The sequence below is a fragment of the Mytilus californianus genome, unplaced genomic scaffold, assembly GCF_021869535.1.
Source record: "Mytilus californianus isolate M0D057914Y unplaced genomic scaffold, xbMytCali1.0.p SCAF_12, whole genome shotgun sequence".
In the NCBI taxonomy this organism is placed as follows: Eukaryota; Metazoa; Mollusca; class Bivalvia; order Mytilida; family Mytilidae; genus Mytilus; species Mytilus californianus.
The window spans coordinates 24,279,584-24,290,323 of record NW_026262604.1 but is presented as its reverse complement, the minus strand read 5'-3'; the positions used below and the strand labels follow the sequence as shown (position 1 = coordinate 24,290,323).

Genomic DNA, 10,740 nt, shown 5'->3' with positions numbered 1-10,740 from the left:
TCATTACGCGCCATTATAACAGAGGTTTCCACAGAGAAAAGACTTCCAACAAATCGAAGTCCGTCGACGTCCGATGATTTGATGATAATTGATATGTAATTTGTGTATGCGGAATGCTTTGGTGGTGCAATCACATACTCTTTTGAAAAATGATCGATTCCCGGAACAATCGACGTGGCCATACCTTTATTTTTAAATATTATATAAATAGATAGACTGATCGGATGAGACGCAGATACATAATTTGACTTGACAGATAAATCTACCTCTATGTTATCTCCATGCACAGTCATTGGTCCTGATGACTTAGCCCATATGAGTGTTGTGGTATTTTCATTTCGGCTTACGATTCGAATTCTAACACTGGAAGCCTTCTGGATTAGTGGTATGATAAAATTGCGACTCCATTTGTCAGCAGAAATCAGACTTTCGTACACAGTATCAGATACAAAGTCACAAAAATCTTCACATCTGCGGTATTCTTTAAAATATACATATTTATTTCCTGATAACGACAATCTGTTTGTTTGCATAGATTTTTGTTCCAGTCAGATTGGCATCTGTATTGATATTAAAGCCTTCCAAATAATCAAGAACCAATTTAAATTTTTGTCCAGGATTTACAGTTGCACCTCCAACTGATATACTACTGACTGATGCAGACTCTATAAAAACTGTAGTGTTTGTAACTGAAGCCATTATACCACAGTTTTGTTGGTTGGTCGGGTATGTTGTAAGTGAGTATTCTGTTCCTAATTTATTGGAAGGCAAACCAATAAAACTTGACGATTGACATAGACGAAATCCATCGTAACAATACGATTTACGGAACATTTCAACAACTGTAATCAGTTGATCAGCCGATATCATAACGGTTGTAAATGTTCTACCCGTTTCTGAATTCATTACTAAGCTTGGAATGTCAATATATGCAACACCCGTTTTAATGACTATAGTTCTTTTAATTTCTGCATATTCTGAAATTATCTCAACATCAGTTGGCATGTCAGCTGTGATAATGAACTGCACATTAATCTTGTACGAGTCTACTTGTTGTATTGGGAACATTGTATACAATAGTTTTCCTTTGTGATCTGAAAGAGAGAAAGTGTTATTTCAAATCATCATTCAAAACCAAATTTAACATTAATTGTGTTTTGATAATGCCCACTCCACAGGGAGTCATTTAGGCGATATAATAGAGACCATTTTGAAGATTTACTTACAGTTGAGGACATCATTATTGCTTTATCAACATATTATGTTATTTGAAATTTTACACAGTAACATGACGCGTTTTGTATACGATAAAATTATCCAATGATTATCGTTTACTTGTAACATAACGGTGGGTAAGGTTGTCCTGCGAGAGAACTATCTGTGCTGGTGATTCGGTCATGACTGGTGCTGTTGGGTCCTGATTCTGTGCTGGTGGGTTTGTTTACATTGTATCAGAAAGGAAATAAAACAACGGTTCTGTTGCTTAATTTTCTCTGATAGGTCCTTTAGTACCATGTGAGGATTATTGCGACAATCTTGCAAAAGTTGTGCAAATTCGCCAAACGAAATTGTCCTGACGACGTGTTGGTGATACGGTAAAACGGTCCTGGGTCTGTGTCTTATATGTTAGTTAAAAGTGGCTATTATTCAAGATTATTGAATCAGAAAATTTGTGTTATTGATGAAAAATATACCTAGCATATATTTGGTGGATATTTCATATGAGCAAAGTTGGGTCTATTTTGTTCTAACTTGATTTCTGAGAGGGGTGCAAGAGCTTTTTTATATAGGTGTTTTAGGCATTTTTAAACATCGTTCACTTACTTCCCCTTAATTTTTTATCAAAAATCCTTGACAACAGACTTTACTTTTGGATCTTTAAAATGCATAACTTAATAAAAAATCGTATTTTTGTGTGTGTTATCTAGGTTATCTAGTCTTCATTCTTTGCCTTTCCATGAAACATTTAAATATTGGTTTTAGTGTTTTATTGAACATTCACAACCCCCCCTTAACAAATTGACACACAAAATGAATATAGTATTGTGGAATTGTTTAACTTAAAATGTTCGATACATTGGTATCAATAAAATAAAAACTACTTAGTATCTTCTGCTAAACCAAAAATTAAAATGTTAGCTTAAGTTTTGCGAAATTTGTTTAATGAGTACCGATTGAGATTTTAATCTAATAGAACATGGTTTATCTATTAGTTGAAAATGCTACTTTGAACTAGCTTTCAGTAACTGCGAGTACTGGTGGTTCAATAATTTGTGTCTTTATGTTATTATTGTGTGTGCTAAGTTGTCTGCTCTTTGGTCGGGTTGTTGTCTCTTTGACATATATCCCATTTTCATTTCTCAATTTTAAGTGTTGTGTTGTTACACAAATTCACTAATAAAGAAGGAAAAGAGAAAGGGTTGGTTGACCTAAGGTGGGGAAGGGGTGTGGAGCGCAAACAAACATGTTGAGCCTTGTCCTGAGTGCCCAAAACCAGTGGTTGTTGATGGTTGCAATCTGTCATATTTGTTTGTTTTTTTTTTCAAAGTTGTATTTCAAATCAGACCGAAGGTCTTCATTTTTTAATCGTTTACATTTTTATAGCTAGCATTCGTTATGGTTTTTGCTCGTTGTTGAAGGTCATACTTTGACTTGCAATTGTTCATATCTTGTTCCATTCTAGTCAGTTTTTATCAGTCATGTATGATTAGCAAGTCTGGGTCGTTTTTTTTTTATTCAGTCGAAATGTATTGAGGACAGTGTATATATTAAGGAAGAAATTATAGGCACCAGTAGTTAGGTCATCTAACCTCGTAAATGTATTTGAAATAAACCAGTCAACCGTTTATCGTCGTTATAAATGTCGCTTTAACTCAAGCACCTTTTAATTGTTAGTTAGCATACTATGTAGAGAATAATCAATTTAAGGGCATTTAATATCTTAAATAAAACTATTGTAGCTAGATATATTTAAATCTGATATTGGACGGAAGATGTTGCCCTTTTAAGTAAATAAGTTACGATTATTCGAAAACGCTTATTAAACAGCAAAATGCATGCACACAAGTGAAAATAGGAGTCACAAATCCGATTGAATACAATTATCTGCCCAATTTTATTGATTCTGTTACGTTTGTTTTAAATAGGACCGACCTTTTACCAAAAATCACCAGCACAATGACAGGACTCACCAGCACAGAATCAGAACATGTTCAAACTGAGAAAATGAACAATTTTGATAAATTGCGCAGATTTTTCACAAAATAATTTTGTCGTGTGGATTTGGGTAAAGAAAGCGGACTCCAGGAGCATATTTGTTTTATTTTTCCGTTCTAGATTTTTTTAAATGAACACTTTTGTGTTACGCTTACTGGAACAGTTTAGAGGGTAACATTTTACATTGTTGTTTAAGAACCCATAAGAAACAAAATTAAAACATGGGATAAAACGTAAAAGATCATCATTTTCGTCTTTGTTTGCATATTTTCAATGATCACCAGCACCAGTCAGGACCATATCACCAGCACAGAACGTTTTCTCGTTCCAACGTGAACATGTATTTTGGAATTATTTTTATTTGCTGGTTCTTGTTTATTGTTGTCCCAAAAACAAACTGAAAACAATTAGTTCATCATGTTCATATGATATCATATAATACAAAATATGAAAAAATGTATATTTTACCTTGGGCATTCTTTTTGGGTGATAATCCGTTGGCCCTGTTGATGCAAATTTCTATCATATGATAGATCTAAAATAAAATAGAGTAAAATTTATTAAGTGTGTGATGAGTTGCAGATGATATCAGAAATATTAATTGATTGCCTGGAGGAGGCAAACATTAAATACTCACGGAAAGACCATGGAGGAAATGACAGCAAGGTTTAAAAACCATCATAGATTGGAAAAATAGGAGTCAAATTATAGAAATACTTTACCTTTATCCGTACAATGCATGTAACAATGTCATTGAGCGGTACTTGTTTGCGATGAAGACAAAGGTTATTTTAAATTATCATGATTAAGCTGGTTTAATCTTCACATTTTTTTTCAAATGACAGTTTTGAACTATCTAAACTGTTTACTCGCGTAGTGGTATTAACCATATGTGGATTCTTAAAAATTCTTAAGAACTTCTGGATAATTTTAAATTTCGGTCTTTTTCTGAAATAAGTTCTATCAAAACTTTTGATTTTTCAACCCTGTATACCACCATTCCGCATGTGAAATTGAAAAATCGCCTAAAAGAAATAATCCACAATGCCTTTCATCATAAAAATGGTAGCATACGCTATACTTATTTATTACTTTGGGATACCAAATTGCATATTTTGTTAATAGTGAACAAAAGGGTAAAACATGCTACACAGAGGAACAAATGATCAGTATGCTGGATTTCTTATCGACAACATGTTTGTTGAATATCGAGGTAGACTTTTTAAAACAAATTGTCGGCATCCCTATGGGAACAAACTGTGCGCCTCTCCTTGTCGATCTCTTTTTATTTTCATATGAATCGGAGTTCCTTCAGACACTTGTCAAAAACAAGAAGATCAAAGAAGCCAGGTTATTTATTTTCACTTTCAGATATATTGATGATGTTCTTTCCATTAAGAATCTGAACTTTTCTGATTGGGTTCCATTAATATATCCCCCAGAACTAGAAATTAAATAGACAACAGACACGGCTTCCTCCGCCTCATTTTTATTTAGACTTATACCTCGAATTTGACATACACAGTCATCTCAGTACCAGAATCTATTACAAACGAGACGATCTTAATTTTGAAATTATCAATTTCCCCCATCTTGGGACCGACTTTGAACGACATTAATTCTATATCTCTACCTGAAATTAGTTCTAACAAAAACTTTTGGTTTTTCAACCCTGTATACCACCATTCCCCATGTGAAATTATAATTTTGAAAATACTTTGAACGACAAAATTATTTTATAGTTCTTCCTGTGTGACGTTTTCTGGCGTCAAACACGCGACTCAACACTAAGAGTAGATGTGAATGGAGTCACAGGACTTTAAATATTTCAATCCTTTATCCTTTTTTTTTTTCTGATTTTGCCATTTGATTGGGGGACTTTCCTTTTTGAATTTTCCTCGGAGTTCAGTATTTTTGTGATTTTACTTTTTATGGGTTGATTTAAAATACATATACAAGTAAGCAATAAATGTGGTTGTTAAATTTGATAGATGCTTTCTGTGCTTCTTTGTTAAATGTTTGTTTGTTTTGAGATTGTTACACAGTAATGACTGCTGTACCCATATTTTGACAATGTTACCTATTAATTATGTCTGTTTTGTTCACGCATCGTTGTACATATAATGGAATTTGATGCGACTGTCATACAAGTGAGAGGTTTAGCGCTATAAAATCAGGTTCAATCCATCATTTTCTAAATTTGAAAATGTCTGTACCAAGTCAGGAATATGACAGTTGTTGTCCATTCGTTTGATGTGTTTTATCATTTAATTTTGCCATTTGATAAGGGACTTTTGTTTTGAATTTTCCTAGGAGTTCAGTATTTTTGTGATTTTACTTCTAAGTAGCAATATACCAACTTCAACTGCATATGAGATATACATTTCACAACTTATTTGGTATTCAAGAGCTTGCAGCTACTACTCAGACTTTGTAAAACGTCACCAGTGTCTGAGCAGAAAGTTGATGAACCAGGGGTATGTCAAAGAACCTCTCGTCCTTTTTCTAAAAAAAGTTCATCGGAAGGTACCAAGACCTTGAATTGTTGATAAATATTCCGTATCAACTGCACACATAATACATGATGGTTTTGAAGTATAGAGTATCAGAGGCGGATCCAGAACTTTTCATAAGGGGGGGGGGGGGCACTGACTGACCTAAGGGGGGGCCCGCTCCAGTGGTTCCCTATATAATCAACCAAATTTTTCCCCCCAGCCCCCCCCCCCCCCCCCTGGATACGCCTATGAGTATGCGTACTGACGTTGTTTATCATCTCAATACGTGTTATAGTGTTCTTTTATTTGTTATTAATAATATTACTAATACCGTTTTTCTTTTTTTTTGGTGATATCCATTTGACGTGGCTCTGTACTTATACATCCCGTCATTGTGTTGTTTGCATTATCTTTCATATTTGCTTTGTGCGTGTGACTTTTGTATTTCTTTGATACATATGACGTGGCTCTGTACTTTAACATCTCGCTATTGTGTTATTATTCTATCATAATTTTTGTATTCTGGTTTTTCATATTTACTAATGATTTGCCAATATGCCCTGTTGTGTTTTTTTATACATAATAACGTGGCTCTTTTTTTAGAAGAAATTCACAATAGGAATCATTCACGACTTTTCACGCGTGGCGGCGCTGCGGTTCCATAAGTGGTTACTTGAACGCTTCAATCACGTAAAACGCTTGCATCTGTATTTACAACGTAAACAATGCCAATGGCATCCGATGATTACATCACCTGGTCTGTTCCAGAACTAACGTTACGTGGAGCTGTCACAAGAGACAGAAATATAGATCTTATAGAAAGGTAAACGACGTATTTAAAAAATATTGAGATTTCTTCTATTATAAGCGGAAACGCCGCTACAGTACATGGCCAAAAAGATTTCGTCACCTAAATTTTTGGGCTATAAAAATGTATATACATGATGTATTTCATATAAAAACACGTTTATTGGAGGCATTTATGGTTGTATTTTTTACAAATAATGTGTTGAAAAACGCTGAATTGTATATAAAGAGTATTTAAAATTGAGAATGGAAATGGGGAATGTGTCAAAGAGACAACAACCCGACCACAGAACAGACAACAGCAGAAGGCCACCAACAGGTCTTCAATGCAGCGAGAAATTCCCGCACCCGGAGGCGTCCTTCAGCTGGCCCCTAAACAAATATATATACTAGTTCAGTGATAATGAACGCCATACTAAACTCCAAATTGTACACAAGAAACTAAAATTAAAAATAATACAAGACTAACAAAGGCTAGAGGCTCCTGACTTGGGACAGGCGCAAAAATGCGGCGGGGTTAAACATGTTTATGAGATCTCAACCCTCCCCCTATACCTCTAGCCAATGTAGAAAAGTAAACGCATAACAATACGCACATTAAAATTCAGTTCAAGAGAAGTCCGAGTCTGATGTCAGAAGATGTAACCAAAGAAAATAAACAAAATGACAATAATACATAAATAACAACAGACTACTAGCAGTTAACTGACATGCCAGCTCCAGACTTCAATTAAACTGATTGAAAGATTATGTCTTCATCATATGAATATCAGGCACAATCCTTCCCGTTAGGGGTTTAGTATCATACCATCATAACATATATGAGAAGAACATAACCCGTGTCATGCCAACAACTGGTTTTTAAATAAATGTGTTTAGTGCCGATGCAAAGACCCTATAAGTGAATCAATATTAACGCCAAAATATGCAATTTGTTTGTTTTGTCATAGCTCTGTCATCAGTTGTTTTTATTTTCTCCTGATGTGAACACATATACTATTTTTTACAATCTAATTTGGTTGAAATATAAATATAAAGCAAGATTGTTTTAATAGACAATAATATTTATGTTTATCTCAGAAGAAAATGAAAATAAAACAAATAGGTATTCTGCTGTTGGTACCAAGTTGCATAAAATCAAATCAGAAATGTCCCCTAAATAATCTTTTGAAATGCAATTTTATATGAAATATTTAGTGTGAAATACCAAGTGACAAATACATGTACCCCAAGTTAGAAAAAAAAACAAACAAACAAACAAACCCACTAAACATATAAATAGGCATGAAGGTATAATTAAACTTTCTAGGATACATTTAAATGATTTTGTATAATAATAATCAAAAATAGTGGTTCTATACAGATATTATCTGTTGGCCATGAAATGTGATACAGACCATGCAGACTGGGCAAGGGAAAATTAAATTTAACTTGTTATAAACTGGGACTATAATACTAATAGTATAATAGTCCCAGATATATATAAACAATTTATTACTTTTGAAAATTGGACAATTACACAAGGAAAGTATTAAATCCTCCCAATAACACTTTTAAACAAGACATGATTCTACATTTTTAAGCTTTAAATCTTTTAATATGTCTCAGCTTCATCAACTTAAAAAAAAAAAGACACTGTAAAAAAAATTATAGAGGCCCTTCTCTGCAAACTTTTTACATATAACATGATGGGGCCATTTTTGGAAATTTTAAAAGATATGTACATCTATAATGAAGTTTTATTTGCAATTCAAGTTCAAACAAGGAATTATTTAAATATAGAATAATTTCAAATTCTGCAAAATTGATTAGAAAATAATTATGAAAACTAACCCAACTAAATATTTTTTAAACTAAGAAATGTGGTCGCTATAGTTCTACATCCTTTTTTGATTCCTATCTGTTTTTGGCAGATAATCTTATAAGATTCTAAATAGTTTTCTAAACTATTATACTTTGGAAAAAAATGTTCCTAAACTAGTAAAAAGGGTTACACCTCTGTTGTTTGAAGGGCTATTAAATCATCTTCCTTTGAATATGGGTTAAATAAATTTTCTCTCCAATAAGAACTTCTTGCTAGAGAGAAAATTTTATTAATTTTTAAGAAAAAAGTAGTGTTTCATAATTTTATATACATATCATGCCCAACATTCAGCATACAAGAATTTTTCAAAATTCCATTAGTTATACATTTACCATTAAATCCACTCGATATCTTGTTTTTCAAATATTTCATGGCAAGCAGAAACCTCCTTTGTAATCCTAACATTTTAATCTATGTAATAGTACTTTAAAAAATCTTTACCTACATGTTTTAAAAAAATTCAAACCATTCCTTAGCTTGTTTAATTAAACTTTGGCTGGAACATGCATTAAATATTTGTCACTGGACATTAAGATTCCAACAATCAATCAATATATTTGAACTTGAATCATTGATTTCTTTCCTTTTTGTCTTGCCTTGACAGAGTCCAAAAGCAAGACATAGCATATATTAGGTATGCTGTTTTCAGCGTCATCAACAATGTATTAGTTAGTAAAGTAATATAAAATAGTGAAATATTGCAGACATTTTCTACTGGTAGATATTTGTAACCATGAAAGACAATATATTCATTATACAGTTTTCATGATTAATCGCACATTTTTTTCTGAGACAAGTGCCTGTGATTACTTGCTAGCCCTTCAGGCCAGGCCAGATACATTTTTTGTAAGTATAGATAATTGTTAATGTGTCAATCCTAGTCCGGAGCCTTTAATTTAGTAGTTAGAGTTGATTAATTTCTGATATGTATACATATATATTTGTTTTTTTATTGTCTTATTTTATAATTTAAAATCAAGCCATTTGTTTTCTTGTTTGAATTTTCTTTCATTTTTTAATGTTGTGACCTTTGTAGCTGACTAGTACAATGTGATTATTTCTTGACTGTATTTTATTTAATATTTTGACTTTTTTTTTTATCTTTTGTAGAATCAATTAGAAGAGCCAAAATTTATAAGCTTAGATTCAAAACATTCTGGAGGAGCAGATTGTGTGAAGGTACTTATCCTTTGCCTCAATTTATATCACAAAAATGTATTTGTGTTAAAATATACAATTACCATTAAGAGAGTTGATTTTTTGTAAGACCAAGTAAAGGTTACAGGTCCTATTCTCAGTTTGGAAAATGGTACTGTACAGTTTTATTTTAGTACTGGTGAACTCTACCGTTACAAACTGGTATGATAATAATACACCTGAAACTCCACAGATGTACGTGTATATCTAATAGCTATAAATATTCCTTCCGAATCCAGCCACACTGATTAGATGTCGCTTTTCAATATACATTTTTATGAAACCAGACTGGATTAAAATAAAATTTTCTTGTGTAATTTGATGAAATTTAAATTACACAATGTATCTCCACTAGTTTACTCACTAAACAACAGGACTAATTTGTTAACATTTTCTTTACAGAAGCCAGCAGAATTCAAGAGAAATAAAAAGAATGGAACAAAGAAAAATTGAAAAAGAACAGTGAAATGACAAAATTAAATAAATTTTTTGCATTTCTTATTGTTGTTATCTTGTGTGTTGTTGACCAAGACAGCAAAGAAAACCATCGAAAAGCTGTTCAGACAGAAAATGACAGATGCTACACATGATCAAACAAAAGATAAAAAAAAACACTTCTAAGAAAAAATTTGTTCAATACTGGACCAAATGAAATGCATGAGGATATTTATAATCTGAAAAAAAATTAATACCTCTATGTAAGTGAAACAAATTATGCGGTATGGGCTTTGCTCATTGTTGAAGGCTGTACGGTGACCTATAGTTGTAATTATTTCTGTGTCATTTGGTCTCTTGTGGAGAGTTGTCTCATTGGCAATCATACCACATCTTTTTCATATGTGTTCAGTGCAAAATACAAAAAAATGGACTATTCAATAAAATTGATATCTAAGACAGGAAATATTGGGGTTTGTCAATGAGACATCAACCCGACAAAAATAGCCAAAATATATGTAGATTAAGCCGGCATCAACAGCATGCAGACAAATGTAAAAGGAGATGTGGGGTAAAGATCAGTATGACGGCAATTGTTTTCTCAAATGTGGATCCATGATATTGAATCTAGATAAAGTGATGCCCCCCCCTCCCCCCCACTCCACTCTGAAGTAACTGTATTAAAACAAAGTCAATGTAGAACTTTCTTTGAGATATTATTGTGTC

The 10,740-nt window shown here is 32.8% G+C and overlaps 1 long non-coding RNA gene across 1 annotated transcript; it reads left to right on the top strand.

Moving 5' to 3' along the window:
* The first annotated feature begins 6,331 nt into the window (after positions 1–6,331).
* On the top strand, positions 6,332–9,991 carry LOC127721598 (uncharacterized). The gene is made up of 3 exons (XR_007991332.1): positions 6,332–6,534; positions 9,493–9,561; positions 9,982–9,991. It is a non-coding gene; the product is annotated as an uncharacterized LOC127721598 (long non-coding RNA).
* Positions 9,992–10,740: the final 749 nt, after the last annotated feature.